The 5,604-nt window shown below is 36.5% G+C and overlaps 1 long non-coding RNA gene across 1 annotated transcript; it reads right to left on the bottom strand.

Moving 5' to 3' along the window:
- Positions 1 to 2,449: 2,449 nt before the first annotated feature.
- Positions 2,450 to 5,074, bottom strand: LOC141628156 (uncharacterized). Its single transcript, XR_012537101.1, has 2 exons — positions 4,661 to 5,074; positions 2,450 to 2,873 (listed from the first exon to the last, which is right to left on the bottom strand). It is a non-coding gene; the product is annotated as an uncharacterized LOC141628156 (long non-coding RNA).
- Between the last annotated feature and the right edge of the window lie 530 nt (positions 5,075 to 5,604).

The following is a 5,604-nucleotide window of genomic DNA, read 5'->3' as shown; positions in this document are numbered from 1 at the left end:
TAAACCCGGTCGTTGATGAAACCCTTTAGCAACCAATCGAGCTTTGTGTTGCTTAAGGCTCCCATCGGGATTATACTTGAGGCGAAAAACCCATTTGCAACCAATTACATTCGGGGCAGCACCAGAGGGTACAAGGGACCAAGTTTCATTGCGAGAAAGAGCATCGAACTCAGCCTGCATAGCGGCGCGCCATAGCGGGTCAATTAGGGCCTGTTTTACAGTCGTTGGTGTTACAAATTGGGTGGGAACAGTGGTGAGGTTGGCATATTTGGGATTAGGTTTTCGGATGTTGTTGAGAAGACGGGTAACAACTCGGGGAGGTGGCGGGGGAGGTGGTGGAGGTGGCGGGGCAGAGGCAGGGGAAGAAGCAGGGGAAGAAGCAGAGGCGGGTTCTGGTTCGGTGGATGAAGGGGGAATGGATTCGGTGGTGGGCGAGGGAGTGGTTGGCGTGGCAGGTGTAGGGGAAGGCGAGGCAGTGGGTGTCGTGGGGGAGGGCGCAGGTGGGGTCGAGGTGATGGGAAGGACAAGATTGCACCAGTCAGTAGAGGTGAGGGTAGGAGAAGATACTGTAAGTTTGACAATATCATTGTAGGGGAATTGGTCATCGACAAAACGAACATGACGGGAAGTATAAATACGATTAGTGAGCGGGTCAAGACATAGATAGGCACTTTGGGTCGTGGAGTACCCAATAAAAACGCATTGAGTGGAGCGGGGTTGGAGTTTATGATCCGTATAAGGTCGGAGCCAAGGGAAACATAAACAGCCAAATCCATGAAGTTTTGAAAAATTGGGAATTTGGTTGAATAATTTAGTGAAGGGGCTGGAATTTTGAAGAGATGAGGTAGGGAGTCTATTTATTAAATAAACGGCAGTGGAAAAGGCGTGAGGCCAAAAGGAAATAGGTAATTTAGCGTGAGTAAGAAGAGACATACCCGTTTCGACGATATGACGGTGCCTACGTTCAGCAAATCCGTTGTGCTCCGGTGTATGAGGTGGACTCGTTAAATGATTAATGCCCGTGAGATTTAAGTGTGACGTTAATTTTCGAAATTCCCCACCATTGTCGGAATAAAATTGCTTAATGGGCTTATTAAAATAATTCTCAACAATGGAACGAAATTTAAGGAACGCGGTTTCAGTGTCGGATTTCCGTTTTAGGGGGTATAACCAAATGTAGTGGGTAAAATGGTCGACAAAAATGACATAATACTTAAATGAATCCATTGATAAAACGGGAGAACTCCAAACGTCGGAAAAAATAAGATCAAGGGGTGCCTTAGAAATTAAAGAAGTTTGTCCAAAGGGTACTTTGTGACTCTTATTTATATTACACGAAATACATTGCTCAGAATGGGAAATGCGAAAAGTAAATTGCGAACTAATAACTCTGTTCTTTGCCTGCCCGTACAGTACAGCTACACTCGTTGAGAGTGACGAATTTTGTAGGTTTAAGTCGACATTAATTTGATTTTGTTAGATCTGTTTTGTTGTCTTATTTTCTTTTGTTGCTCCTTTTGTTTGACCGTCCTTAGTGGGCTTGTGGACTGTTGTTGTATGGTGTCATGGTGTGGGACGGGTTATAGTGTCAATCCGACATTTAACTCATTCCCATAATATGGTGACTTTTTTTTTTTATATATATACACTTACATTTTATCAAAAAAAATTAGGAAATTCGTTTGGGATTTAGACTCGGTTTTTTTTTTTTTTTTTGATTAGGTAAGAAAACTGGGTTTACTTTTAAGGCATTCCGGATCCCTAATTCTATTTCGGTTTTCAAAATCTTTTTAATCCTTTCTCTCGATTTAAATTTTAAGTCTTTATAAAAGAAATCCGTAATTCGATTTTAAAACCTCTAAGTTTACCTTGATCTTGCATTACATTTTTACTCTCCCTTTGTTTTTCATTTTACCTTTTCTATTCGCATTTTGAGTTGTGCGTTCACCCATTGACGGTTCTAAAGGATGATTCATGTCAGCCGACCCCAATCATTTTGAAATTAAGGCTCTGATGTTGTTGTTGTTGTTGTAAGAAAACTGGGATTTATACTCGATTGTATGTGTATATATGCGCACCTTTGTAACTCGTCTTATTCATTGAGAATAGATAGTAACTATGACACTCTTATTTTAGACACATCAAGATTCAAGTCCATTGTATTTTAGGAAATTCGTTTGGGGTTTAGGAAACCTGATTTGAGTATTGACCATGATTCAGATCAGATGTTGATTTCATAGATTAGGTTTCTTTAGTTTGGTTACCTTATATATTGTTTGTGGAAGTAGGACGAGTTAAGTTGGATCAGTTGAGTTTCGGGTCATGTTTGGGTACGAATTGAGTTGAAGATACCTAATCACGAGGACAAATATCTTGTCTTCTACAGGTTTTATCCGGTCTAGTTTGTATGAGCATGGTGACAAAAGTTATAATGGGCGTGGAGCGAGGATAGTGTACAAAATTAAGTGAGGTGGATTAAAATTACAGTTGTACGAATTATTAACTAAACGAATTAACTTGAACGAAAAAAACTTAGAAAATTGACAAAAGACTAGACAATAACACCAACATAAAAATTAAAAGAAAAAATACATCTGCATGCAAGTGCATAATTCCACAATCCTTACTTAGATTGATAGTTTGATACTCTTAGAAGCTAAGCATGTAACGTGCGACTCGTGTCAATAGCTTCGTATAATCATATTTAATGGCAAGAATATCCCATACTTCCTTGGAGGAAGTAGCATTGACGATAGAGCTGCACCACAGATCTTCTGAAATAGTACCCACGAGGGCACCAAGAATGAGGCTGTCTTGTCTTAGCCATGTGTTGTAGGCGGGGTTTGATTTCGATGGAACCGGATGAGACCCATCTACAAAGTCAAAGAGGCCATAGCCGATAAGGAGATTGGAGATTTGAAATTGCCAACGTTCGTAATTTTTAGATGTTAGTTTGATACAATTTGAGAAGTTAACAACGATGAATGGATTTTCGGGTTCATCAAGATTCGGAAGGGTGCAACCCGAGATGTCCATTTGGTGAGCAGAGGATATATAATATGTAAAACTTTGGTTACTCGTTGATACTTGATAATAACAGCAAATATACACAATACTCTCTATATATATAGTACCCCAAAAGTTGCTCAATAAAGCCTCATTAATGGGATTTTCTCTCCCAATAAACCTAGACATTTACTTCATATTTTCCTTTTTGTCTCTTCATTTTACTAATTCAATTCCCAAAAATGACAAATACGTTGTCCCAAAAAAAAAATCAGAATTTATCCTTGAATGCATTAATTAATTTGCGATGTTTCTATTTACTCCCTCCCAGTCACTATAATGTTCCCTCTTTCCCAAAACGGATTATTCAAGTAATGTTCCCCTTTCTATTTTTAGAAACTTTTACTCTTATTTTATTCATTCCTCTCTCCTATCACCAAACCCCACACAACTCTTTAACTCCTATTTTATTACTTTCCTTTATGTTTTGGCCCCACAATTCTTTATTTAACTACTAATAATTCATCCCTCTCTCCTATCACCAACCCCACACAACTCTTTTACTCTTATTTTAATATTTTTCCTTAAGTATCGTGCCATTATCAAAGGGGAACATTATGACGACTGGGAGGGAGTATAATTTGACTAATGACTTTCTTTGAAATTGTAAATGGTCATTCAGAAATTTAAGATCGAAAATATGGTTGATTTGAGATTTTCGTTTAAAAAAAATCCCTATAAAATGTCAGTCGACAATTTTTTTTCTGAAATCGTAGATTATGAAGAGATAATCATTTTAGGAAAAAAAATTGTCCGATTCTGAATTTCGGTCTAGGAGTTATGCGCAATTGAGTTTTTTTATAGCGACAAAAAAAGCACTTTGTACATGAAAATCAAACATGAAGGGTATTATGTACACAAACTTAAAAAGTTGGGTACCACGTGCAAAATGGCAAAGTTCGAGGGTACCACGTGAATTTTCCGTTTATATTATAGTATGTTTTGTACTACAATTGTATATAAATAAATATAATGGCTAACTTCTCAAATCTCTATTTAATTGAATTTTTTTCTTCATTAGTCCAACATTTGTACAAATCTAAATCTCTACTATATAATTTGAATAATTGAAAAAAATAAAAATAAAAAGTGAGTGATCTTTTAAAATGGAAAATCTAAAAAATGGTTATATGTGTTGGATTTTTTCAGTTACTGAAAATACTAAAGTTGTGGCCCATTATTTGGCAGTCAAAAGATGGACTCAAACTGCCCTACTTTCTCTCCCCCACTTCTTCAGTCAACCACCCACTCATCTCTCCATGTTTATGCAACTGATTTTTGATGGAAAAATCAGTATAAATACATCATAATTTCTGATTGATAAGGTCACTGAATTCACTCTCAATAAAAAGAAATACACCATCTATATAGTGAGTGCGAGAGTTCGGCACCGAAATCAGAAAAGCATACGGGAAGACAAGTTTTCGGGAACGGGTTTTTATTAAATCGGATTATTGGGTAAAGCTGTTCAGGAATACCGATAAGCAATGGCTGGAGGTTTAATTCTCGATCTTTATTTGTCGCTTCCGCAATTTAGTTTATTGTATGTTTATTTAAGTAATTAAACATGCATATAGAAGAGTAAATATCTTACATTTGGTATCAGAGCGAGTTTATCGCCTCTGTCTTGCTTGTTGAATTTCCGTCTTCAGTTTCCGTCTAATCTGCTGATTTCGTTTCTTCGTCGGAATCTGGGTTTTTTTTTCCTTTAACATTTGGTTTATTGGCTTATCATCTGATTTCGTTTTTGCCATTTAAATCTGGAGATATTTTGTGTTGGGATTTATTCTGGGTTTATTGGGTTTATTGTTTTAATGGCTGGATACAGAGGTAGGGGATGAAGTTTGCATATTTATGTATCATTACATGGTTTCACTTTTGTTTAACCAATTTTGGAATCCGGGATATTTGGCTGGAGTAACAATGAAAGAAACTTTACTTAATGGCATAAGGGACAAATAATTGTGCAACTGTGTCCCACGCCTTTATCATGTGTCCTTTGCTTTTTCTAGAGCCATGCGCACAACTTTTCTTTTCTCTTTTGTTTGTTTGCTATAGCATGCAAATGGATGATGTCGACATACCATAGAAATTTGATAAAGTAATGGGTCATATGGTTTAGTTATCAGTACATATGATTTATTTAATGAGCTCTAGAATCTTTATTCCCTCTCAGTAATAATACTGTAATCGTGCTATGATTTGTCTGATGTGCTTTTATGCATATTTTTTTGGAGTGACTCATATTCTACTATTGAAAAGTCTCGCTCTTTGGTGTAACCTTCTCACATGGTCTGATCACATAAGTCTGTCTTTCTTCATTTCTTTGCACATGTATATTTCGTACAGTCAATACCTATGGATTCATAATGTGAATGTAGACTTTATATACATTAAGTTCAGTATATATATTAAAATTTTAAATGTAGAGTGATTTTAAATTTATTAGTTAGGGAGTAGCCACAGCATCTCTAATTTATTAAATTTTGTTCGAAATCACATGTGAAAACTAGACATTTTATTGTAATTAATTATACG

The sequence above is a fragment of the Silene latifolia genome, chromosome 2 (genome assembly GCF_048544455.1).
Source record: "Silene latifolia isolate original U9 population chromosome 2, ASM4854445v1, whole genome shotgun sequence".
NCBI classification, from domain to species: Eukaryota; Viridiplantae; Streptophyta; class Magnoliopsida; order Caryophyllales; family Caryophyllaceae; genus Silene; species Silene latifolia.
Note: the sequence above shows the minus strand (reverse complement) of the source record. Positions and strands in the feature narration are given on the sequence as shown.